Raw genomic sequence first — 27867 nt, 5'->3', positions numbered from 1 at the left:
GTCCCCAATGAGGCCCCGCAGAACCTGTCACAGGGATCTGGATGAGTCAACTTTTTCAAATATGGTTATCGCAATTGTATTTCACTGTTCACAACAAAAATTTCGCTGAAAATCACTTTTATCCATTTTGGCAACCCCCTGACCCCAGCACAATCCGGAATATCCCCGGGATGGTTCCGAATACTGCATAGCAACTTGAGTATAATAAATCAGCACCAATTTATGATCGTTTGAGGGCGACTTAAAAAAATCAGATGAAAATTGACGAAATGCCAGCATTTTGAAAATGAGTTGTCGGGGGTCGGGTACATAAAGGTTAAATGGTCCTTCAATTTACCCCCACAAAAGCTCTGTGGCACTTCAAAGTTGGATTTCACTGCTGCAGAATGCAGCAAAAGATTTTTCCCGTCGGAAAATGTAACCAAACAGGGTTTATTCGTCCTAGGCAGGATGCAAGCAAATGTGTGCGTGGACTTTCTGCTTACGAAACATTTTTTCATCGTCTATAGTATTTCACAACTACAGAGAAAGACTTCGAAAAATTCCTCATCGGGTTCCTCCAGCAATTCCTGCTGATATTCTAGGCTTCCTCTAGAAGGATGATTCCTCCAAGAATTTCTCCAGATTTTCCAAAAGTTCCTGCAAGGATTTCTTCGTGAATTTCTGCTGGGATGCTTCCAGAAATTCCCACTGAGATTTCTCAAGGAAGTTAACGTATAATCGTACCATGTCAAGGTGTAAGGATTGGATTCTTGCTCTAAGTGTTGAAACTTTTCGCAATAAATGATTCTTCTTCGTGTCCACTGCATTGATGCTTGTAATTTGTGTCATGTCCGTTGTGTTAAGTGTTAAGTTTCGTTCAGTATGTACAGCCTTTGACTGAAACGGTGTCTGTGTATATTTGTTTAAATTCTACTAGGATTACTCCTGGAACTTCTTCTGAGATTTCACCAGAAATTCAGCTAGAGTTCCAGAGATCCATCCTGTGATTTCTACAAAGTGTTCTCCAAGGGTTCCTCCATGATTATCTCCTGATGTGTTTTCCTGGTCAAGCAATTCCTTCTTCGATTCCTGTTAAGATTCCTTCAGGAATTTCTCCTGGGAGTTCTGAAGCTATGGAGAATGACTCCTCCAGGAATCTCTCCAGATATTCCACCAGAACTTTTCCAGTAATTCCTCCGCCGACTCTCTAGGAATTCTTCCTGGGACTAATCCTGGAACTGTGATTTCCCTCGTAATGCCCCCGATGGTACCTCTAGATTTTTTTTCGAGCATTCCATCAGCAGAACCTCAGGCGATTCCTTCAGAAATACCTCCGCGGATTCATTCGGGGACTCTACTGGGGAAATTTTATATTTCTACAGTAAACATCAGTTGAGGAACACTTGAGGAACACAAGAGCGTTGAATCTCTCAATACCTCAATACCTCGTCGTCGGACTACGGTCAGTCTCTGTTTGTGAGAGGCGTTTTTAATTGGATTTTTCTGTCTCCTCTCCTTAAGTCATCTACTTTTATCTCAGTCTTCAGAAAGGGTCTACTCAATGAAATTGAACGCATGCAGTAAAAAGGTCAAACATAGTTATATTCAGGAACTTTAACTAGATATAAGAAAGGTAGTAGAAAGTTAGTGGAATCCGCAGTGACACATTAAAAGAAGGATTATCCTTAAGTTACATGAATTGAATTATAAATAAATAAATAAATTCCCTCACATGCTTATCCGAGAGTTCCTTTAACGCTTCAGGGATTACTCTAGCGATTTCTTAAGGGATTTCTATAGCGACTTCTCCAGTAATTCATTAAAGAATTCCTCCTGAAAATTTTCAAGAAATCCTTTGGGGGTTATCCGGGCATTCCCCCAAAGATTCCTGAAAAAACCTAGCAGGGATTTATCTAGACTTAATTTCCCGAGAAAATTTCCCAGTAATTCGTCAAGGGAGTTTTGCAGGATTTCGTCTAGGCAATCATCTAATGATTTTACTTGATGTTCCCTTAGGGCCTAGATTTTACTTTAGTGATTTTTCTAAGGATTGTAATATGGCTTTACTACTCCTTATATCACGTATGTGTCATGGACACACATTATGGGATGTCCTAAGTTGCTTTTTGAGTGATACAACACGTTTTCCCTTTTCCAACATACTTAGTTTGTATTAGCCAGGCTTGATAATCCTCCTCGAAATCAAAAGAGTTTTGCAAAATGCTCTAGAGCGGTGTTTTGCTTTTGCCTCGTCGCGAGGGAGCGAACGATCTCCAAACAAAGAGGCAATAAAAACTGAGCGAGGAAGAGGGGAACGAAAAAAGAGCCGATGATTATTTTGGGTTTTTGAGTGCGATTTTCGCCTCGAGAGTCTTCCTTTGTATGGGAGTGGAACTCGCGAGAGCTTTTTGAGTGTGAGTGGACGTGAGAAACACAACAAGCAATTATGAGTGTTGGACGAACTCCTCGCTGCGTGGCAAGCTCGCGCTCGGTGCTGTTGAGGATTTGCGTTGTGATTTCTGAGTTTTATTTTCACTCCTCAGAAAATCGCCGAAATCGCTTACTCATTTTCTCGCGAGGGAGTTTCTGTCAAGCCTGGTATTAGCAATAGGACGCTATCAGTAAAGTACTAGATTGAAAGTAGTGAGCTGAACTTTTGTATGGTGAGATGCTCAATTCTACATTTTTGCAATGAAATGGTGCAAACAGAGTGGGTATTATGATTTCTTGCTTAATTTGATACTGTTTGAGCAAAAGTTGGGGTAACGGTATTGTTGTATTGTTTGTTTCTTGCAACTTCAACAACACAGTTACCCAACCTTTTTCTCAAACAACATCAAATTAGGCAAGAAATCCAGCTCACTACTTCCATTCTAGTACTTCACTGATTGCGTCCTAGAGGACACGTTCGGTGTAGTTCTAGATTACTAGAACTGTATGGTGAAAAAATTAATTCTTCTTTTCTGCAACGAAATGGTGCAAAAAGCGTAGGCATTATGATTCCTTACCTAATTTGATGCTTTTGGAGCAAAACTTTGGTTGTTGTTTTCTCAATGTCTTGCAACATAAGCAATACAGTTACCCAAAGTTTTGCTCAAACAGCATCAAATTAAACAAGGAATCATAATACGCTTTTTTGCACCATTTCATTGCAGAAACGAAGAATTCACCTTCTCACCATACACAATTTTAGCTCTATACTATAATTCTAGTACTACACCGAACATGTCCTCTAGGACGCAATCAGTGAAGTACTAGATTGAAAGTAGTGAGCTGGATTTTTGTATGGTGAGATGATCAATGGGGCACGTTCGGTGTAGTACTAGATTTGTATTAATGAGCTGAATTTTATTATGGTGAGAAGGTCAATAGGACAGATCGGTGAAGTACTGGATTTGTAGTAATGAGCTGAATTTTAGTATGGTGAGAAGGTCAATTCTCCGTTTCTGCAATGAAATTGCTCAAAAAACGTGGGTATTATGTTTCCCTGCCTAATTTGATGCTGTTTGAGCAAAACTTTGGGCAACAGTGTTGTTGTTTTCTCCATTTCTTGCTACATAAACAACATAGTTATCCAAAGTTTTACTCAAACAGCATCAAATTAGTCAAGGAATCATAATACCCACGCTTTTTGCGCCATTTCATTGCAGAAACGGAGAATTGACCTTCTCACTATACTAAAATTCAGCTCATTACTACAAATCTAGTACTTCATCGATCTGTCCTATTCTCCATTTCTGCAATGAAATGGCGCAAACAATGTGGGGTATATGATTTCTTGACTAATTGGCTTCTTTAACGGTGTTGAGATTGTTCGATATTCTGAATCTGCATGTCAAACTGAGCTGAAATCCAAATTTTCATGAATTTTGGAGTCCGGGAACATATTTAAAAATCAATTTGAAGTTTGTATGGGAGCGATTTGTCGAATCACCCCTCGTCGCACTTTGTACTGGGCGGAGCTGTCAAACAGTTGCCCAGCTGTCAAAAGGTGATTTCAAAAAATGTCTTTGAAATTGATTTTAGGTACCAAAAAAAGTTCTAAAAATCTGAAAAAAATCATAGTGACTCAGAAAAAGGTGCTCTTTCGTATAAAATCATAAAATTAATACATTTTTCTTAATTTAAAAACCCAATTTGATGCTGTTGGAGCAAAAGTTTGGATAACTTTGTTGTTGTATCATTTATATCTTGCAGCTTCAATAACACAGTTACCCAAACGTTTGCTCAAACAGCATCAAAATAAGCAAGAAATCATATAACCCACGCTGTTTGCGCCATTTCATTGCAGATATGGAGAATTGATCTTCTCACCATACAAAAATCCAGCTCACTACTTTCAATCTAATACTTCACTGATTGCGTCCTAATGGGGCACGTTCGGTGTAGTACTAGATTTGTAGTAATGAGCTGAATTTTAGTATGGTGAGAAGGTCAATTCTCCGTTTCTGCAATGAAATGGTGCAAAAAGCGTGGGTATTAAGATTCCTTACCTAATTTGATGCTGTTTGAGCAAAACTTTGGATAACTATGTTGTTTATGTTTCAAGAAATGGAGAAAATAACAACACTGTTGCCCAAAGTTTTGCTCAAACAGCATTAAATTAGGCCAGGAATCATAATACCCACACTTTTTGCACTATTTTATTGCAGAAATGGAGAATTGACCTTCTCACCATACTAAAATTCAGCTCATTACTACAAATCTAGTACTTCATCGATCTGTCCTATAGTGTAGAATTTAGAATAGGACAGATCGGCGAAGTACTAGATTTGTAGTTATGAGCTGAATTTTAGTATGGTGGGAAGGTCAATAGAACAGATCGGTGAAGTACTAGATTTGTAGTAATGAGCTGAATTTTAGTATGGTGAGAAGGTTAATTCTCCGTTTATGCAGTGTAATGGTGCAAAAAGCGTGGGTATTATGATTCCTTGCCTAATTTGATGCTGTTTGAGCAAAACTTTGGGCAACAGTGTTGTTGTTTTCTTCATTTCTTGCAACATGAACAACATAGTTATCCAAAGTTTTGCTCAAACAGCATCAAATTAGGCAAGGAATCATAATACCCACGCTTTTTGTACCATTTCATTGCAGAAACAGAGAACTGATCTTCTCACCATACTAAAATTCAGCTCATTACTACAAATCTAGTACTACACCGAACGTGCCCCATTATCCGTTTCTGCAATGAAATGGTGGAAAAAGCGTGGGTGTTATGGTTCCTTGCCTAATTTGATGCTGTTTGAGCAAAATTTTGGGCAACAGTGTTGTTGTTTTCTCTATTTCTTGCAACATAAACAACATACTTATCCAAAGTTTTGCTCAAACAGCATCAAATTAGGCAAGTAATCATAATACCCACGTTTTTTGCACTATTTCATTGCAAAAACGGAGAATTGACCTTCTCACCATACTAAAATTCAGCTCATTACTACAAATCTAGTACTACGCCAAACGTGCCCCATTATTTAACATATAGGTACAATAGATAAATGAATTACCAATGCTTTTTAAATCATAAACTAGCAACAAAATTGCAATTCGTTGCAACTGCAACCGGTTCGTTGCATATCAGATGATCATTTATCTCCCTTTGTGTCGCTTCCAACAACGATGATGTCCTTCTGTGGAATCAATTTGTCATCATCACGTCGTTGCCGTTCAACTACCTTCCAGTTGATGTTCTGGTGGGACTGTATGTGACAACCATAACATAAAGATTTGTTTTATTAGACCACAGCCAACGAACGAGACGAGTTGAGCCAGCGAGACCAACAGGAACGACACATCTCAATTGGTGATTGACGTACGTGGGGTGGTTGGTCGTCGTTGCGTTGCCGGTTCGAACGCGCGAATTCCAAAGAACTTGTACTTGTGGTGGCACACATTGTGTGACATATTGCGAAAGATAACATGGGCACGATCGATCGCATCGGGGGTCCTTATCAAGGATTGTGGACAAAGTGGACACTGCACAGCGCAATCAGGTTGCACCATATCTTCTTCCATCTGAACATATTACAAAGTGTGTAGTCCGAGCAGAAAACAAGGAACGCTAAAGACTCAATCTTCCATTTGAAAAGAAATTATTAGAAAAGTCCAGACAACAAATATTTCTTTTTTACAAAATAGTTTGTCCAACAAATAAAATATCCGTAAATTTCTCTCTCGCAGATGATCGGATTAAAGATGTCAACTGAAATGGATTGAGTTTGACATTAGCTGGAAGAAGTAGACCCGTGTGTAAACCAGTCAAATACCGATTGAGGTCATATGTAGAAAACTTGTTCCAGCTTAGCTTAGTGGTTGCGTTGCGGGCTGGAGCGGCTCATTTAAAACGACGAACATAAATTCCAATCTAACGACCTTGAACGATAAACAAGTACCATTAGAGAGAAGAGACAAGGATTTTCTTGCTCGCACGATCGCCTTGCGGGGTAGTTTTTCGGGATTCAACATGTATGGACCCTGAACAACGAAGACTTCATTGGCGCTAAGCACAGTCAGTGGTCGTCAAACTACGACCCATGAGAGGGTGATCTAAGAGACCGGATTTAACATATCTGTACTCTGCCAAGACCAAAACTTAATTTCATTATTCTATTCAAGTGGAAAAATACACAAAGGATGGTATCATGTTTTTATTGTTAGCTAACTACCTTTTTAATCCAATGTTCTGAATCAAAATTACCCGAGTTATCACTCCAAAGTTTTATTCTAAAAGGATTTTCTCTACATCATATATTTTTTTTTTCAGTCTGTTCGTACTGTATCACTGTTTAAAAACGCGGAAGTAATCTGCATATGTCGGTTCATCTGAGAAACACTGGATAAGAAAGCCTGGTAAGGCGCGCGGGAGGGAATAATCCAGGGAACAGACAGGTTCGTGATGGAATTTGTGATGTGTTTAGAGAGAGGTACATACTTAGGTAGGTACAACTGGTTTTGCATTCGTGCTGCAAAGAGCTGACCGCGCGCACCTTTTAGGGAGCGACGTAGCTACTGCGCTTCAAATGTTTATATTCCAACCGGTGCCGTCGTTAATGTGACTAATTAATCGGAACTTCTCTAGCTCTGACGACCGCTTGCCACCAACAACGTTCGTCACATGGCGCGACGTCTGTGACTGACAAGCATGTGGTATTGTGTTACACCGCTCTGCTCAGTACTAGTAGTCATCGTTTGAACAAACTGGCGATAAAGGCGTTCGAAACAAAGCGACATAGTGCCCGGTGGTGTTCAATGAGCTATGTTAATATAAATAGCTTCAACATGTCAGGATGGCCGAGCGGTCTAAGGCGCCAGACTCAAGAGCAATCTTGCCTCTTCCAACAAGAGGTGCACCCCGAGCGTTCTGGTCCTCTCTGAGGGCGTGGGTTCGAATCCCACTTCTGACAAGAAGCTTTTTGTGATGCAGATGGATTTGCTGATTGAAATGGGGACTTGGGTGACGTTGTCCCTCGTCATCAAGTCAGTACCATTGCACAAAAGATATCGACACTGATTTTTCATTTGGGCCTAACTGGCATTTTCGAGTTCTCTTCATCGATCCTCTCTTTGTATTATCACCAGTGCTGAAAAATTCATTTCGTCATATCAAAATTCAACCACCAACAGCTCATTTTAGTAGCTGAACCTGAGAATATGGTATATGAAAAACTTGTGCGGCTAGACCAATTCTGCAAGAAAGTCACGGAAAAACTGATATTTTTCGAATATTTAGGGTAAATGTCACGGACTACCTTCGAAAAATGCCAAATGATATTCACCGTGAATATCATTGGGATTTTTCGAAGGTAGTCCGTGACATTTACCTTAAATATTCGAAAAATAGCAGTTTTTCCGTGACTTTCTTGCAGAACTGGTCTAGCTGCACAAGTTTTTCATATACCATATTCTCAGGTTCAGCTTCTAAAATGAGCTGTAGGTGATTGAATTTAGATATGACGAAATGAATTTTTCAACACTGAATCACAGAATGTGTATTGAGTTTTCCAAAGATTTTTTGATTGACATGCGAAGAAGACGACTACATGTTGCTATAGATGCACAAAAAAGACAGATCATATATTCTACATTATCGATCTTGTTGCCGTCCTTTTCATGCTCGTATTACATCTATCAAAATTCTTCATTACACCAACAAAGCTAGCCATGAAAATGTTTGACATTTCTGAGGTCATTCTGACAAACGACACACATGCACGAAAAGACAGATCATATATTCTAATTTATCGATCTTTTTGCCGTCCTTTTCATGCTCATGTTGAATCTGTCAAAATGACCTGAGATTTGTCAGTCATTTTGAGGTTTGGTTCGTTGGTGTAATAAAGAATGCACGAAAAAGTCGAACTATATATCGATCTTGTTTTCGTTATTTTCATGCTCGTTACATCTGTCAAAATGACCTGAGAGTTGTCAGTCATTTTGGGGTTCGGTTTGTTGGTGTAATAAAGAATGCAACATATTGGATACCTTCTCGGAGAGAGGAAAATATGTCTACAACATGCTCCACACGCTTGTTTTAAGATACTCATAAAATAGGATGCTACCAGAGAAGAGAATAGGAGGCAATCAGTGAAGTACTAGATTGAAAGTAGTGAGCTGGATTTTAGTATGGTGAGATGATCAATTCTCCATTTCTGCAATAAAATGGTGCAAACAGTGTGGGTTATATGATTGCATGTCCAATTTAATGCTGTTTGAGCAAAAGTTTAGGTAACTGTGTTGTTGAAGTTGCAAGAAATAAATAATACAACATCACAGTTACACAAACTTTTGCTCAAATAGCATCAAATTAGTCAATAAATCATATAACCCACGCTGTTTGCTCCATTTCATTGCAGAAATGGAGATTTGATTATCTCACCATACTAAAATCCAGCTCACTACTTTCAATCTAGTACTTCACTGATTGCCTCCTATTGTCAGACAAAAGAGGCACAAAACAAGCAACAAAAAAGGCGCAGCGTTTACCCTTTATCCCAACTGGTAACACTTAATCTGTGTGAAGCCGTAGAATAAATTTCTGTGAATCCTCACAGAGATCTGAGTAAAGAATACTTACTCGGCTTTATTCATATGGCCTAATGACATGATCTCGAAAATGTTTGTTGGAGGCAAAAGGAAGCTGAATTTGTTGCGTACTTTTCAACTCGTTAATAATCGGTTATAATTAAAATAATTATTATCAATCCAAAATCGAAACTTTTTGAAGGTGGACGTTCAAAAGCGTTGCAATGTTTACCGACTCGAAGTTACCGCTCGAAAATCGCAATACATTCGGAAAAAAGGCCATTTCGGTGTGAAGAAAACGAAGGAATGAATCAACGGTGACCTACTATATCCCAGGGCTGCAAGGGCAAGATCAAGAACTATATCGCCACGTTTGTTCCTTGCATCTTTAGCGAAAAGAAGCGCGCAAAACTAGAAGAAGAGCTGAAGCCAATTCCGAAGGTAGATGTACCGTTTGACACACTGCATGTTGACCACATCGGACCGATGCCATCGACACGGAAGGCGTACATTTACAACTTGACAGTGATCGACGGATTCACGAAGTTTGTCTGGCTATTCTCGATGAAATCTACAGAAGTCGAGGAAACGTTGAAGAAGCTTCGGATGATCTTCAACATTTTCGGGAATCACCGCAGGATTATCAGCGATCGAGAGGCAGTCTTTACGCCGAAGGTCTTCACCAAGTTCTGTTCCGACGAAGGTATTATGCTACACGCAATTGTCACAGGAGTTCTCCGTGGTAATGGTCAGGTGGAACGCGTCCACCGTAATCATTATCCCAATGTTGACGAAGTTGCCAATCGAAAGGCCCGAAGCATGGTTCAGTCATGTTGCCAGTGTCCAGAAGTGCTTGAACAACAGCTGGTAGCGTGCGATCCCGGCTACGTTGTTCGAACTGCTGACCGGTGTGAAGATGAGGAACAAGGAGGATGAACTTCTGCATGAGGTAATACAGCACGAACTTCAGGAAGACTTCGTACAAGCACGCAGCGAACTACGAGAAACCGCTCATCAGAGTATTCAGCAGAATCAGGCAGAGAAAAAGAAGAACTACAATCTCCGAAGAAACACATCGAGGAAGTATTAACTCATCGATGTCGTGGCCATACATTCAATCATTTATTTAGTGTTACATCAAATTCAAGATAAAACTGAATCAACAATATGTATCCCCCATAATACACGGTTCGTGGCTGCCGTTCTCCATTCTCGGTCACGCCCAATTCTCTCCAAGTCGCGCTCCACCTGGTCGGCCCATTGTGCTCTTTGCACTCCAACGCCTTCTTGTACCAACCGAATCACTCGCGAATACCAAGTTTGCTGAGTTGCTGTCCGGCATTATTGCAACATGCCCTGCCCGCCGTATCCGTCCAGCGTTATTCACTTTCAGGATGTTGAGTTCACCATAGAATGCAGCGAGCTCGTGGTTCATCCTTCGCCGCCACACACCGTTCCCCTGCACGCCGCCAAAGATCGCCCTTAGCACGCGTCGCTCAAAAACTACAAGTGCTTGCAGGTCCTCCTCGAGCATCGTCCATGTCTCGTGTCCGTACAGGACCACCGCTCTTATTAGCGTCTTGTACTGGTACATTTGGTGCGAGGGTGAACCTTTTTGACCGCTATTCCTCCCGTAATAGGCACGATTTTCACTGATGATGTATCTTCGTATTTCACGGCTCACGTTATTGTCAGCCGTTAGCAAGGAGCAAGCTTGCTATTTTGTGAAAACATTCGCGAAATGATGCGATTCGCTTTCGACAACGAATATGTTATCACCTTACCTCGCTTTATAAAACCAACCACCCGTACGAATAGCACACGAACAGACTCGACGTTGATCAGTATTCTTGGCTGCTCCTTTTCGTCGTTGAGCTGTTGCGCCAAGCCTGTCTTTTCATCGCTTTCGATGCTTTTCGATCAACTTATCGCGAAGCATCGTAGGCTGGGAGCGTTATTGGTGTGGTGTCGGTACATGCGAATGTTGCTTCTGTATGCGTGTCGAGCGTTCGTGCCGTAGCTTCTAAAACCATCCCAATCGGTGTTGTTCGGCTGTTCGGGTGAGCATGTGGCGGCACTGACAGATGTGTGCAAAATCGCTGGTGAGTTACATCATGTTCGTTTTGCCTCCTCTTTGTCTCTGGTCATCGTTGAGCAATGCATATTTCAATCGCAAGCGTTAAAAATACAATTGATAAGTTGATTGAGCATTCGTTAGGTGATATTTTGCATCATTGGCAAGGAGCCGAGGTAGACGAATTCTTCTAAAGTATCTCCGTCTATCGTAACATTGCTGCCAAAGCTTGTCCTGTCTCGCTCGGTCCCACCTATCAGCATGTTGTTTAGCCGCATTCACCACCAGTTCGACCTTTGCTGCTTCATGTTTTAGGCGGGTGTACAGTTCTGCCACCGTTCCAAATGCTCTAGCAATAATACCCATGTCGTCCGCAAAACAGACAAATTGGCCGGATTTTGATTTTGGATTTTGAGAAGATCGTACCCCGGATGTTGAGCCCGGCTCGTTGCACAACACCATCCAGGGCGATGTTGAATAGTAGGCAGGAAAGTCCATCACCTTGTCGTAGTCCCCATCGAGATTCAAATGAACTGGATAGCACTAGTTTACAGCATTTTTGAACTTGGTAAGCTAATGATCGTTTTTGGTGTAGAATCATGCCCTGAATTCGAAAACGGGAAGGAAAAAAAATACAGTAGAGCGGAAATTTTTTACGACTTTCCATACAAGGCTGATGATTTGAAATCGATTTTTGTTCTATTTTTAAGCAAAGTCGTTCACTTCACACATCTCATTCTCCGTAATCAATGCTCCGATTAAGCTGTTTTTTTACTGTAAAGGTGCCATTAGACTGTTTGCTATGATGCCAAATATTTGCTTCGTTAAGCACTGTTTGCAGATCAGAAGGAATTTCTCAGCCTATCTTGATGCATGGGATATTCCTTGCCTGAATCGCTCAAGAAACCGGTTTTTCTTCGATCGCAGTACGCAGTAGCGAAGAAATGACAGTTCAAATGGCAGTCACCGAAGAAAGTTTCTGCCAGGAATCACTCAAGAAGTTTCTTGAGCGATTCCTTTCGAACTCGAAACTGCGCTTTAAGTTTTGACAAATATTTGATCAAATCGGATCAAATATATTTGTCACAGTAATTGGTGATCAAATATTTGACACAAACATATTTGATCAAAAGCTTTGACAAGTGCTGTGTTCGGTGAAAGTGAGCTTAAACATGCCCTTCGACATAAATATCAAACTTCATTCATTTACGGGTGATATTACTGGTTCTTTCTTTAATTTCAAATTGCGCCAGAAAATGGAACACTTATTGAACTGAGAAATACAAAATAACTACGACCAGCAGAGCAAAACAAAAATTGTAACCGAATGCAAGAGTTTAACTAAACGATCCCTGGTAACGAGTGTGGGCACCTGGACTTCCAAACTACTTCGGTTTGCAAAGGCGGGGATCGGCAACCAGCAGGGTACGGCCAAGATACGGCCAGGAATCAGGATATCCTTCAGTTCCTTGCGAGAGGCTTCATACACATACTTCTGGTAGAAAGAAACCAGCTCCTAGGGAATGGATTGGCGGATGGCGTAGACTTGGGTGACATGACCACCACCGGAAACGCGGATCAGGATGTCGACACTGACAAACATTTCCTTGCCGAACAACAGCAGCAGCTTCTGGAGCATATACTGCAGAATCTTGGGTTTGATCTGGTCCAGCGGGCAGCCATTCACGCGTAGCAAACACTTGCAACGCTTGGGATGGTGGTTGTTTTTTTTTTGCGTCCGAAAACCTGGACAGCCTTGACAGGTTCCTTGTGTGCCTTTACGATATCCGTATATGTACACAAAATCTTCTTTCGGACACCATTGCCAAGTTGACAGTTTTTAATCAGTTTTCGAACGTGGCTTACGACTCATTAAAAGTGATGAATTTACGAAACAAACCCATTGAATGATGTTTGGAACAGTATTACATTTGCCATTTTTTGATGCCTGATACCCCCGAAATTTGACTAGCTTTTGATCAGTGTTAAAACCTGATGTGCGACATTTTCAATATCATATTTTTCATTTCTTCTGGGCAGCCGAGTGCAGCATAGTTGTCCCATGTTAATAGGGATTCCCATATAACATTGGACAATTATGCTGCACACCGGCTCCGTTATGCCTGTGGCGCATGAGCCTAAAATAAATGATTAAGTATGCTGCACACGGTAGTGAGGATCCTTCTGATATTCCTCCAGTAGTTCGTTCCATTATTCTCTCTGAATTTCCTTCCTGGATTATTTATCAGGAGTTATTTTTTTCTGGGATACCTCATGGAGGTCCATCTGAATGTCTCCAAAGAATACTTACGAGGATTTCCCTTGGATTTTATTCTGGTATTTTACTTGCAGTTCCTTTTTGTTTTGTTTTTGGAATTTGGTCTTAAAATTCATTCAGATGTTTTTTCAGGGATTTTTGCAAAAAAAATCACCTTGAGACGCTTTTAAAATTTATCCAGTACCTAGTTCTTTCTGAGTTTTTAAAAATTCCTTTTGGGATCATACCGAATATTTCTACTGGGATTCCTTTAAAAGTTCATTCTGACACTCCTCAAAAATGTTAGATTTCTTTAAGACTTTCTCTCGGTATTCCTTCTGAAGTTTCATACTGGTTATTTTCAGGAACCATTCTGGAAATTCTTCCTAAATTTCTTCTGAGATTTCTCCTCTCGGAAATTCTTCTGGAATCATTCAAAAAGATCCTTCTATGATAGTTCTTATATTCTTTCAGTAGTTCATCCTTATGGATTATTGGACATAACTTTCAGGAAATTAGAAGTGTTAATCGCTTTCGTTCTAAAAACGTTGGGATCCACTTCTAGAATACTAATAATATTCGCAGAATTCGGTTCACATTTCTATTTATTTAACATACAGACACACAATACACAACCGAAAATCGTCCCAGGTTTCCAGATCCCTCAGTCGATAGCTACCTCCAAATATGGTAGATACTTCGTTTAAATGCTTTGACATTCATGCAACTGAACAAGTTTATTGGACGTCTTGAATGAAACGGTATACAACTGGTTGGTTTCTTCGGCTCACCGGCTGAGGTATTAGGGTTCCACTGAAGCGATGGCAGACAGTGTTGATGCTAAAAACGGCGGTAACAGGATGGACTTTAGTTATTACAGGATTTGGTAAACGGCGGGCATGGTGCTTGACCCTGAAATTTATTTTATTTGACGTCAATCATTCGTAGACCGTAAGTTAGTTACCACGTGGCGGGACAGCGTAGGTGCTCACTGTTCTACAAAGCGGGTGGCAACGAGACGGGCTCTCAGAGACGTTGGACCTCACGGCAGTGACACGAGTACAAAGGCGGGACAGCGTTCCTTGGGGTGACGAAGCGAAACTTGTGGCGGCTCTTCCAGGAGCGGAGCACCCCGTAGCAAAGCAAATGTCGGTGGCAAAACGGGACTGTCTTGCGTCGGAGTGGTTCCCCAGACAACCAATTTACACGTTTAATGAAGTTTACGACCGTGTTGGGCGTGCAACTAACCGTAAAAGTTTCATCGCATAAAATGCGGCGAATATGTTCTATGCGTGCAAAAGTGGAGGCGATATGCGTGCATTGACGGAACAAGAATAGCGCTGTATGAGTTGAAGCGATATCATCTGCGATTAACGACGTGTACTATATTGCGATGTTATGAATCGTATTATGCGACTTGTTTTTATTAAAACAAAAAAGGGCAACTCATGCCGCTCCCAGTGTCAAACCTATCACTTTTGGATTAACAACTGATACCTTACACTTTCTTAATTTTTCTTAAGAAATAAGCTGATAAATTGTGATGATACTCTAACTCATCTCAATGTTTTCCCATACCAAACTAACTTACCTGTGTTGTTCGAATATGGTTCTGTTCGGCAAGCAACTCGAAGCTAAACGTAAAGTTCGGTATTTTTTTCTACCAGGACCGAGTCAAAAATTGAATCACTAAGACCACTGATTTATTTTATGTTGAAAAATAGTTCACTGCCGAATGATTTTTCCCTTCTGCAACGAATTCACACGACAATCACAAGCAGAGAGCAAATTTTTCTTTGTTATCACATTTCACATCGCATCATGTACGCATAACAGGTTCTTTCTAATATGAGTTTGAATGTATACGTAAACAAATTCGCTAATGCATTTGTACGAGTTAATAGACATACTAATGCAAGTAGAGATGTCATAATAAGATGAAATCGCAAAATGAGATTTCGAATGTTATTTTGCGAGTTTGCTGGTGTAATTATGCGATAATGTTTCGTTCATCGCTTGAAAACATCAAAATACCGTGTATTGCGGTGAATTTCGCACTTTGGTTGCACATAGGGTTGACAGTTATGCGATTGTGAGGTATATTAGTATTAATATGATGAAATCTGTGCATTTTTATGCGAGTTCTGGTTGTCTGGGTCGTCTGGCAATAAAACAAACCTTCCAGCGATAAAGTAGGCCGACTCAGTGGACCTTCTGGTGACAAGATGGGCTTCGGAGTGGCCAAGCAGTCCTTCCGGCGGGCGGCGGGTTGGCCCTCCTGGAGGCGTAATAGCTGTTACGACGAGTCTTTCAGCGGCGAAGAGGGTCTTCCGATGACGATTGGGGCTTCTGATAAACGCGGCCCCCAGCCGGTGATGGAATTGTTCTTCTGGTATACTTTCGGGGTGGCAAAGCAAATCCTCTGTCTTGGGTTTTGCCATACAATCTCAATCCCGGTCACAAAAACCGACATGAAAATGGAACCGAAAACAGAAATGGAATTCAACTGTCATGGGTAAAATATTTGACTATCGACAAGTAGGCGATTATTTGTCAATGCATAGCATATAACAACCAAATATTTCCCCTTACTTATTTGGTCAAACATATTTGGCCATTACATTATTTGTCAAATATATTTGTTAAAAAATGACAAATATTTGCTCAATTGACAAACAGTCTAATAGGTACTTAACTCTACATATAATATATCAAATATATCAAATAAACGTCGAGAAAGAATTATTAAATAATTTAATAATAATAATAATTATTGTTTTTTTCTCATTGAAAAAATACATTTCTTCACATATTTTTGGAAATTGTGCCAAACCTTAAGGAGATTGTCCCTAAAACTTGCCAATATCTTGAAATTCATCAATCTGACACAAAACCTGCTTTCAGATAATCGAATGGTATTATGTTCAGCTTTTAATTTATGGAAAAAGATTTAGAATTGGTTGAACAAAACGCAAGATATTTGAATTTTAGTAAATTTCCTTTTTTTAAAAGTTGTAAAACTCGATATTGAGCTAAAACTCAAAAACTGTTCTACTTAAAATTTTTTGAAGCACTGTTTCGAAATCAGCGCTAAATTGTGCTTCAAAAATTTTGGTCGTTGACAGAAGTTCACGACTTTCGTTTTATTTTGTAAACTAGTGTAGTTCACGCAAAATCCATACGCTGTTCTGCACACCGTTCATCGTTGCTCTTATCAGTCTGGTGATCTTCACAAGAAAGCTCCCTCGGGGCTTGATTTCATGCTACAGGTGGCTGTTGCTTTCTCAGGCAATGATGGAACTTCGGTGTCAACACGGCACGGGTAATGCGTCGAACCCTTTGCGCATCATGCTGAGATGTTGGTAACGAGACCGACACAGAAGGTGTCTAAAGTGCTCGAACCAGCATTTCAACTGGCCAGTCGAGTCGCTTATATCGTAATATTTATTTTAGTCTAAATAAGGCGACGTTTGATATCGTAGAGAAGACGAATATCGCCGGTATTTGTGGCTTTCTCGCATTCGTCGGCCCACGCTCTTTTATCCAGCCTATGAGCGTTTTACTTTCTTTTGAGATCCGAATAACGCTGATGGGTGACGGTTTTGGCTCCTCGTGTTTTTGCTCACTCTATCGCGTTTCTATCCTTCGCTCCTCTTGCCTCTCCTTCTTCTCGACAGTGACAATGAAAGCGTTCTTGAACATTTACGCTAATGGGTAACTCTCGCTGAGACCGTCCCACTATTTACACCATGTCTTAAAAAATGTTTAAGGTGGCGATTTTCTGAAAGTCCTTCCCAAAAAAGTAAGGAAAACGCATTTGGTTAATCAAATTGGTGGACCCCCCCCGTTAGTTAGAGCCACAAGCATTTTGGCGGACCCCTCGATTTTTGTCAATTGTTGGCTCATTTAAACCGTTATAACTCGAAAGTTTCGCCAGAAACCACCTAAAAACTATAGGCTGTTGAAAAGAGAGAAGATAGGGCTACTATTTACAGTTATAAAAAGTTAGGTCGGCCATATTGATTTTGGCCGCCATCTTTGATTTTTATACCAAAACTGTTTTTTCACCATGTTGGCAACCACCGATTTTCAAATTTTCAATCGAAAGCTGGGACATTTTTACACAACATATCCAAAATTTAGAGATGTATCTTTTTCCTATCAAAACTTATCTGCACTTTTGTGAATCATGCCACTTTTGCGCACTGGGCCAGGTGCCGATTGTTTACATAAATGCAGCGTTATTTCACAGTGTTTACGAACATTTATTCTAAATCTGAATCCACTAATGAAAAGTTGAAAGTTTCAGCTTTTCAAAACACCAAAAAAGTTTAAAAATCAATGCCCGCATCGTTGAGAAACAGTTAAAAATGAGAACGAACCTCCGATTTGCCCTAATTTTGCTGCAGGTGTGTTTGTGTATACAAGCAGGCGCCAACTTTGATGCTGTTGCGTGTCATTGCCGGTGCGCATGGAAATGTATGGAGAAATCGTGTCATGATTTACAAAAGTGCAGATAACTTTTGATAGGAAAAAGATACATCTCTAAATTTTGGATATGTTGTGTAAAAATGTCCCAGCTTTCAATTGACGCAAACAAATTGAAAATCGGTGGTTGCAAACATGGTGAAAAAAATGTTTTGGTAGATAAATTCAAGATGGCGGCCGAAATCAATATGGCCGACCAAACTTTTTATAACTGCAAAGAGTACCTCTATCTTTTCTCTTTCCATCAACCTATAGTTTTTAAGTGGTTTCTGGCGAAACTTTCGAGTTATAACGGTTTAAATGAGCCAACAATTGACCAAAATCGAGGGGTTCACCAAAATGCTTGTGGCTCTAACTAACGGGGGGGTCCACCAATTTGATTAACCAAATGCATTTTCCTTACTTTTTTGGGGAGGACTTTCAGAAAATCGCCACCTTAAACATTTTTTAAGACATGGTGTAAATAGTGGGACGGTCTCAGCGAGAGTTACCCTAATACTTTCCTGAATATCCGCAGCATGGTTCCGTGACGTCAACCCTTGTCGAGGGAGAAAAAGCGATCTCCGAATCACCATATGGTTTGCTACCACAAAACTTTGCACACAGCTCTCCGTTTTCGCTCAATCCTCCGAGACCATGACGTCCCATGAGATGATCATACCCCGCGTTGTTGGAACCGTAACAGTGAAAACTGATGCTTCAAAAATCAGTTATTTTTATCAAATTTTCAGCCAGAAATAACCTTGTGGGTATTTTTGACGGAATAGGCCCTCACAATGGCCAACTTTGGCACCTACTCGCAATTAGGAGCGCACAAATCTCTTCGTAAAGAAAACCAGCGCACCTGATCTTATTATTGAAAGTATATTACAAGTGAGCAAGAACAGAATAATGAAATGCATTGTTTGAAGCTTGCTTCTTGAGATTTGTGCGTATGAAGTTCTGATGCACTATTGAAGCGGAATTTCAAGACGTTTGTCCTTAACATGTAGAAAAAATCTGAATTTTTGGCCCGAATGCCAAGAGTATATCTTTTCCCTCATGCATCGGATCGCTGTGCGGTCTTCGACAAAGTTTTTCGACACATCCTGAAATATACTTTTACATCAGCGGTTATATGGTATATAACAATTGGCTTCTTTAGCGGTGTTGCGATAATTTCATATTCTGGATCTGCATACCAAACTGAGCCTAAATCTAAATTTTCATGAATTTTGGTGCCCGGGAACCTATTTAAAAATCAGTTTGAAGTTTGTGTGGAAGCGATTTGTCGAATCACTCCTCATCGCATTTTGTACTGGGCGGAGCTGTCAAGCAGTTGCCCAGCTGTCAAAATGTGATTTCAAAAAATCTCTGATATTAATTTTAGGTACCAAAATAAAGTTCTAAAAATCTGAAAAAAAAAATCATAGTGGTTCAGAAAAATGTGCTCTTTCGTATGAAACATTGAAACCAAAAAATCAATACATTTTTCTTTTAAAAACTCAATTCGAGAAACTTTCAAGAAAAAAAAAACGAAAAAGTATGTTTCCTCATGTAAAATTACATACAACCACGATGCGCAAAATGTAGGCTAAAACAATCATGCCCAAATTTTGCGCAGTTGTTTGGGACCTCAAAATGCATCTAAAAAACTTTGATCTGATTGAATCTCATCAATTTTAAATTTTCCCATACAACGTTGACCCACCCTAGTGTATACATAAAACCATATCCTCAATAATACTCAATTATATCCAAATATCTTCAAGCTTGCTGCAAACTTAACTTGATTATATGATATAATAGGCCAGGCTTACGTTAAATCTAATAAATATAATACAATGACCAGAATAACCGAAACGAGATTACTAACTCAGCTTTGAATAGCTTCTGAATATTGTTTAACTACTTTCTGACACACCCTCTATTGCTCATCTCGGGGAAAAATCTGCTGAGGTACTTGAGGGTTCAAAAATCCAGTTTTTGACTCCGAGGACCGCCCCCCCTCTTGAACGCTTTCCGAATGTTCCATTGCAAAATGAGGGAGAAAGACGAAAAGTTCAGAGGTAGATATGTTTTGTTTTCAATCCAACGCTCGGTCGGGGAAGCGTAGCAATCAATAAGAAAAGCGTAAATAATGGATCGAAATTTTGTACATGATGTAGTGTTTGTGAGAACACATTGGAAAGTGAATTTGTTTGACCGCGCAACGAGCATCGAAAACCAAAACAAAAGCTTCTGAAAGGAAGACAATATGAAGTAGGGAAAAAGGAAGGAAGGAGAATAAATAGGAAATGATAAAATCAATGACGGAGAATCACACCACGTTTGATGTATACATATCTGGACGAACATTTGAAAAGGGCCTATCTGCTTTGCGTAAACAAACATGTTTTTGTCTCTGTAGGGCCCATCTGCATCCACCCACGCACATCAACACCCTTATCAGAAAGAGTGTTCTTCAAGCTATCTGTTAAGGGTGTTGATGTGCGTGGGTGGATGCAGATGGGCCCTGCAGAGACAGAAACATGTTTGTTTACAAAAAGCAGATAGGCCCTTTTCAAATGTTCGTCCAGAATGACAATAATGTGAGGTTAGCCTATCACTCGTTGTTGAACTTGACAGTGAAGCAAAAGCAAACCACAAGCAACAATTTCCCTGTTCCACGTTCGACGTGCACACTGATTAATCGCTTTCTTTTCTTTTTTTCTTTGCAGGTAAGTGTCCAACCGGCATCCTATAAAGATTGGGTATTTATTGACGAGACATCATTGTAAGTATCGTAATTATCTCCAATACTGTGACACCAATTGAAATTTGAAGTCTAGCAGTTTCAGTTGATGGAGAGCTTGATTTCGCCTTGCAATAAAATAATTATTGTTATTTCTTGTACATGAGAGTAACGTCCATTTGAAAATTTCGTCTACGTCTGCTCATTCACATGGTGTGTGAGTTACCTGTAGAAGCAGTACAACATCGATCACATTCCGTGGCACCGTAGCCCGGGTAGCTCAGTCGGTAGAGCGTTGGACTTTTAATCCAACGGTCTAGGGTTCAAGTCCCTATTCGGGCGGAGACTATTTTTTACTAGCCGTGGCCTTCGATTTAACTTCTCCCCTTGTATGGTGGTTGGTTGCATTTTCCATGCACAAACCTCCAATGCGTCATGAGCGCCTGGTAGCTACTGACCCTGGAGTTGGCGGCAAAAAGATTTCTGTCAGAAGTGGGATTCGAACCCACGCCCTCAGAGAGGACCAGAACGCTCGGAAGTACCTCTTTGGGGGAGAGGCAAGATTGCTCTTGAGTCTGGCGCCTTAGACCGCTCGGCCATCCTGACATGTTGGTGCGGGGCGTGCCAAAGTCCTATCGCAATCGATTGAGGGTGACACAAACGGTTGTCTGTTGTTAAACCACGTGGCACAGACAACTGCGAGCAAGATAAGGCGCTTGACTTCTTTGAACTTGGGCATCATCATCAATAAGAAGTTTAATTATTCAGAAATACAGTCAGGTTTTTTTTTACGCGGGGGATACGTACCGCATAAAAAAAACTCAGTTCAAAATCCAAAAAACCGCGTAAAAAAAATCTCACCATTTCTCGACGAATCATGCAAAAATAAGACGATGAAATTTTTTTTGTATGGAGTTTTCATTTACGCGGCCGCGTAAATCAAAACCGCGTAAAAAAAACCTGACTGTACTTCCTTGCAGATAGTTGTCGAAATTAGAAACGATGACATGGTGACTCATGCACAATGAATCAACTTTATTGCTTTGCTTGGAAATCAATACTGAAGTAGCAATAAAATGATTAAGCGATTAATCTACACAAGTTAAACAACATGACTTTTAGATCAATCATGGGTGACTAAACATTTCCATATTAAATTCGTTTACGCATTCGATCTTCAATGATTAATCAGGTGATGTCATTTGTACCAGAAGTTCACGGGACATGTAGCCCGGTTAGCTCAGTCGGTAGAGCGTTGGACTTTTAATCCAACGGTCAAGGGTTCAAGTCCCTTATCGGGCGGGAAGAATCTTTTTAACAGAAGGATAGATGACCCTTGTTGTTGTGTCAAGGGTGTGTGGTTGCTGGTAACTTTAAAAAGTCAGAGCTCGAGCTGTGAAAATGTAACAGGTGACAGTTTTTGCTCGTATTGTAGAGTGACTGGGAGCTCGTTTGGAACAGAAATTTGACCGCTGTTGTTCCCATGTTTAAGGAGAAACTTCAGAGGACACAAATATGGCTGCCACAATGGCCGACTTGAACCCCTACTCACGATTTTAAGAGCACCAATCTTAAAAAATCGCAAACAAATGCACTCGATTTGGAAAAGCTGCCTCTTTTTGCAAGTGAGCAAACCCAGGATAAACAGGATAAGGTTTGGTTCGATGCTTCGTTCGTCAGATTTGTGCCTTTAAAGTTTGTATGCAAAATTGCATTGGGATTTCCTGATGTTTCACCTTAACATTCTTCATTACACCAACAAAGCTAGCCATGAAACTGTTCACTTCTCAGGTCATTTTGACAGACCACACACATGTACGAAAACGGCGGATCATATATTCTACTTTATCGATCTTGTTGCCGTCCTATTCATGCTCATATTACATCTGTCAAAATGACCTGAGAATTGTCATTTGTCATTTTGAGGTTAGGTTCGTTGGTGTAATGAAGAATTCTTCATTAACTTAGTGTTGAAAATGCTTGACAATTCTCAGGCCTTTTTTACAGACGTAACATGAACAAGAAAAGGACGGCAACGAGGTCGGTGAAATAGAAGACGTTTGTTGTCTTTTTCGTGCATGTGTATAATCTGTCAAAATGACATGAGAATGGACCACTGCACGAATTTATGCTGGCCTGCTTACTCTCACACGAAATTTGACATTTGAGAGGTGTCGGCCCCGCTCAAACGTCAAATTTTCTGTGAGAGTAAGCAGGCCAGCATAAATTCGTGCAGTGGACCATTGTCCAGCATTTTGAGGTTAGGTTTGGTCATGTAATAAAGAATTGTTAAAATGCACTGGAAACCGAATACATCAGGCCAAACATGTCTAAAGGTCCTATCTGCAGAAGAGAGGCTCTCTTTGGTTTCCCTCTCTTTCGTTGATATCTCAGCTGTTTATTTGTATTATGATTGTCTCCTTGCATTGAACGACGGTCAAAACAATTGTCTTTTGATTTGTAGTGCAAAAATAGTTGAAAAGTGTACCATAACATTGTAATAATTGAAAGAGAAAGTGAACCAAGAGAGCCTCTCAAATGCAGATAGGACCTATTGAAATGTTTGGCTTGACATAATTAGGCAAAATTTTACATTTCAATTTCACTAACGACTTCACAATTTTTCACGTTTTGCGTATTTTTTAGGAAGGCAACATATAGTCAAGTTGGCAAATTTCTTTATTTCTTTATTTATTTATATTGTTAATTTATCAGACTTAAGTCTACATGAATATTAAATCTAAATATGTCATGTTATGCTTCCAGTTTAAAACCGAATTAGTAACATTTTTTTTCTTTTACTTCCGCTGCTTTTGCCTTGCGTAAAGACAATGTCGGAAGTTGGGCGCTATGGTACTCTATAGAGGTTGCTGATGATTGAAATTTGTCTCTTTTTGGCTCACACAGGAAACAGTTTCCTGATGAAAACATATGTGAGCTAGAGAGAGATAAATTTCAATCATCAGAAACCTCTATACAGCGCCCCACTTGTTCGGTTTTGAACTGGAAGCATATCACTAGAGCAATCTGATCCGGAGTTCGACACTTTTCTCTTAAAACTTCTGGATTTTTCACCAGAAACAAATATTTCATCGAGTAACGAAAAGGTTCGAACGCACGCAGTCAATAGTGGTTAGTAGAAGCCATATGTCTGTGAAATTCTGTTAACAGCAAAGCCGAAGACCTTAGTTACCTCTCCATTGCTCGGAGGTTGATGCGTGACAGAAGAGAGGGTGCATCAATTTTGAAATTAAGCTACTTCACAACGAACGTAGATTGCTGGATGTTTCGCCGTCGCTGCAACGAATCGATCCAAGAAGTCGACATCTCTCAATACATGGCAGGAGATTTTGTGGATCACGCCAAGGCAAATTCCGCAGTGCTACCCTTATGAATCTGCGCTGGATACGTTCTATTCTATTGTTTCACGGTTGCTGATAAGCTGTCCATATAATAGAAGCATTTTCAGGTATGGGATGTACTGGAGTAGAGAGCGTTAAGGCAGTGGAGATCCATAAAATCGCGGGAAAATTTCGTGATGAATCCCAGTTGACAGGTTGCTATCAAAATCTGCTGATTATATGTTGGTTGAATGTTAGTTGATTGTCCAGAATAACACCCAAAACGTTGACTCGGTTTATACGCTCGAGAGCATTCCCATCAATATTGTAGTCAAAGATGATGGGGTGCTTAGATTGGGAAAGGTGATTACCGTGCATTTTTCAACGCTAATTATGAGCTTGTTCAGCTTGCACTACTCTACAAAGATATTTATAAGTTCTTCTAGTCGCAGGCAGTCTTCACCAGATTTTATGGCCAGACATATGTTGAGGTCATCCGCATATACGAGCACGTATTCCGATCCTAACAATAATACGACATCGTTGAAGAACAGCGCAAAAAGTAGAGGTCCAAGATTACTGCCTTGCGAAACGCCTGATTTATTGCTGAATGCACAAGAATCGGCAGAATCCAGCTGGACACGCAGACCACGATTAGTTAGATAACTTTCCAACCACCGCAGAAATCGCTCCGAAGCACCGATACGAGAAAGTTTGCAAAGAAGGATGCGATGATCAATAACGTCGAAGGCGGTCTTCAGGTCCGTGTAAACCGCATCAACATGAGTCTTGGCTTCCATATGACAAACACAGGTGTTGATGAAATCCACCAGGTTCGTTGTAATTTGCAATAGAGCGACCAGGCATGAATCCGTGCTGGTTGGTTGAGACATAGTTCTTGCTACAGTTAAGTATAACATTGCTGACGATGATTTCGAAACAGCGGAAGCAACGATGATCATGTCCGATGTAATATTGAAGATGGCCAGTTCAGCAACGTCTCTTGGTAGATTTGAGCCAGCAGCTTCCGCTTTTTGTTGAGAGGTATCACATCGTGAGAAAACTGACGCAAAGTAGCATGAAAATAATTCGCAGGAAGCTTTCAATGAAGATGACTCGGCATCATTAAGGGATACATTTTGCGGGATTGAAGAATTTTGAATTTTGAAGAAGAAAAACCCCCTTTTGGGATCTCTGCGAATACCAAACTGAACTCTACATGTGACTTGTACAGGACTACATTCAACTGACGATACGAATCGTTAGTGAGTTTAAAAGCTTGCTGATTGTTGACATTACCGATCGTTTCGTATTATCACGTTACTACGAAAATCGCACGAAGTTTCCAGCATGAGTTAAAACAAAATACCTATAATTGATAAATTTCCAAATTCAGGCTTTTTTGCTTGTATTGTTTTAAATTTAGGCTTTTTTGATTGTTCGAGTTATTCTAGGTTGTAATTTTTTATTGAAATTTGTTATGCTTTTGGACATCGGGGGCATCCATAAAGTACGCCACGCGGAGAGGGGGGAGAGAGGAGAAGTGTTCTGAAAAGTGTATGTATTAAGCAATGTATTGAGTATAGGAAAAACCCTTACTAAATGGATGTCCCCTTGTTTTAAAATTATTTTCTCAACCTGTTTCCTTTAGACAAGTTAATTTCTGTCATTGATGATTGTAATCCCCTTGCAGACAGATTACCTTGGTTCTAGTGAGTCCCCATCAAGATCCCGGCTCGATTAAGGATATTTTTCCGGAGGAGCCATTAGATTTTAGTTTTGTGCCTTTTTGAGGAAGATTTTGAAGTTGAAAAAATCACTCATAGGGGATTTTCCACATTTCAAAGTTTTTTTTAATTGAAAATAAATAAAATTTAATAAACTGTTGTCATTTCGTAAAATGTGAGCAAACAACGCAAGCAGCACTTATATCTTCGTGGGTTTTCTAGATGACTGGACCCAGGCTCTTATAACATAATAGGGGGGTTCACTTGACAGCGTTCTTTTCCCTCTTTCAAAATGTGTAATCTATATACATATGTATTGCAGGTTTCACCCCAAATTGGACTATCACACTATTTTTGGTACGCCAAAAAAGTCTGATAAAAGTGCACATTTACCTCAGATCGTGTGGACGTCTTCGGTACACTTATTTCTTGATTTACAAGGAATAAGTGTACCGAAGACCTCAACATGATCCAACGTGGTCCTGCGCTGCAAGTGCTTGAACAAAAGTTATTGCAAATTGGCTCAATTTTTCAAAGTCAATAAACAACTTTTTTGTTATAAATCAATAGGTTTTTGATTATTTGTTAATATTTCTACTATTGAAACAAGTCGTTTGTAGTTGGGTTAAACTTATGAGGTTAAAACCATGTTCTAAAAATATTGCATCATAATTATCTAATTCCGTTTGTCCCGAGTTTGTCGAAAATCATTGGTGCTCTAGAGCAACCATGGGAAGTAGAGGGTTAAAATCGACAGGGAAAGCATTAGTATTAGCATTAGCATTGCAAGTCGCACATATTCGTAGGTGGTACAGCACTGGATCGCTGTTATGAGGTTTGCATCTTTCTTGTCCGTTACCAAAGTACAAAGATTTGGCTTAAAATCGACAGGGAAAGCAGTAAAATTAATAAATTTTAGAATTTGTTTTTGCGGGGCATTTTTCCACCGAAGCCAAAAAACATAGTTGGCAGGCAGTATGACAGTTTAGGTCTATGGTACGACGTTTGTTGGGACAGCTAGTTGAAAATAAATAACAATAACAATTGGCAGCGTAAACCGCAAAAAAAACATATTATTCTGATCGCGATCACCAAGACAATCTTGGATTATTTCATACGCATTTTCATGAAACATTTCAATAATCAGATAATCATTGCTTACGCAGCTATTTATTTTGTTTAGTTAATTCCCAAAATATATTTTCAAAATTCTTCATTACACCAACAAAGCTAGCCATGAAAAGGTTTGACAATTCTCAGGTCATTTTGACAGACCACACACATGCACGAAAAAGACGGATCATATATTCTACTTTATCGATCTTATTGCCGTCCTTTTCATGCTCATGTTACATTTGTCAAAATGACCTGAGATTTGTCAGTCATTTTAAGGTTAGGTTCGTTGGTGTAATGAAGAATTTCATCTGTTCCCTTGTCTGTGCCATGAAACACCTGTTGCGTTCTTATCAATCCGATCGATGATGACCTTCAGAAAGCCAGTACTGCTGTAAGCAACCTTGAGTTTCATGCCCGGATAGCTCAGTCGGTAGAGCGTTGGACTTTTAATCCAACGGTCTAGGGTTCAAGTCCCTATTCGGGCGGTGGATTTTTTTTTATTTTGTTTTGGATGTGAATATTTTATTATTAATATTAAATACATTTTGAATTTTTGTTAGAAGAATAATAACTAACAGAATAGAATCAATCGATACCGTTATCGTTTTGCGGAATAAAATCAAGAAAAAGATTAGGTATTTATAGAGCAGAATAAAAGAAAGGACGTGTCATGATTTGCAAATTTCAACTGCAACCGATTCGAATCGCATCGCATACTGCATTGCCTTGCTCGCACTATTCATTAACAGGCTCGCATCATAAGCAGCATACCTCCTCCGTATATGCAATGCATGCATGCCAGTCAGCATGATTATTAAAGGGTGCATGCAGCGTCGTCGTCGTCGTCTTCGACTGATGAATCTACTCTACTCACCTTCTCACTAACCGGCGGCGCGCTTATCTCACTGCATCTGAGAAAGAGTTTGGCCCCCACACGCGTGAGCACTGAGAAGGCGTTTACAATCGGGATCTCACACGACACGCTGAAATAGTTCCCCACAGTGCGGTGTGCACATTATCGCATCAAATCGGGATCAAATAGAATGGAACTTTACACTAGGAATAGAAATACTGCACTAGGTCACCTAATGTGATATTCGATTGGGGTTATATTTCCGGCAATTGAACCAATTCCCATGACCACCTCGATATCA

The 27867-nt window shown here is 40.1% G+C and overlaps 1 protein-coding gene, 5 non-coding genes and 1 pseudogene across 6 annotated transcripts in view; 5 read left to right on the top strand and 2 right to left on the bottom strand.

Annotated features, from left to right (window-relative positions):
* Window positions 1-27867, top strand: part of LOC109425310 (plastin-1) — a 189486-nt gene that overhangs the window by 81946 nt on the left and 79673 nt on the right. The window lies entirely within an intron of this gene.
* Window positions 4804-13077, bottom strand: LOC109411509 (small ribosomal subunit protein uS9-like; annotated as a pseudogene).
* Trnal-caa (transfer RNA leucine (anticodon CAA)) lies at window positions 7257-7379 on the top strand. Its single transcript has 2 exons — window positions 7257-7294; window positions 7335-7379. It is a non-coding gene; the product is annotated as a tRNA-Leu (tRNA).
* On the top strand, window positions 20799-20871 carry Trnak-uuu (transfer RNA lysine (anticodon UUU)). The gene has a single exon. It is a non-coding gene; the product is annotated as a tRNA-Lys (tRNA).
* Window positions 21014-21135, bottom strand: Trnal-caa (transfer RNA leucine (anticodon CAA)). Its single transcript has 2 exons — window positions 21098-21135; window positions 21014-21058 (listed from the first exon to the last, which is right to left on the bottom strand). It is a non-coding gene; the product is annotated as a tRNA-Leu (tRNA).
* Window positions 21759-21831, top strand: Trnak-uuu (transfer RNA lysine (anticodon UUU)). Its single transcript has one exon. It is a non-coding gene; the product is annotated as a tRNA-Lys (tRNA).
* Window positions 27126-27198, top strand: Trnak-uuu (transfer RNA lysine (anticodon UUU)). Its single transcript has one exon. It is a non-coding gene; the product is annotated as a tRNA-Lys (tRNA).

This window comes from Aedes albopictus, chromosome 1, assembly GCF_035046485.1.
Source record: "Aedes albopictus strain Foshan chromosome 1, AalbF5, whole genome shotgun sequence".
In the NCBI taxonomy this organism is placed as follows: Eukaryota; Metazoa; Arthropoda; class Insecta; order Diptera; family Culicidae; genus Aedes; species Aedes albopictus.
Note: the sequence above shows the minus strand (reverse complement) of the source record. Positions and strands in the feature narration are given on the sequence as shown.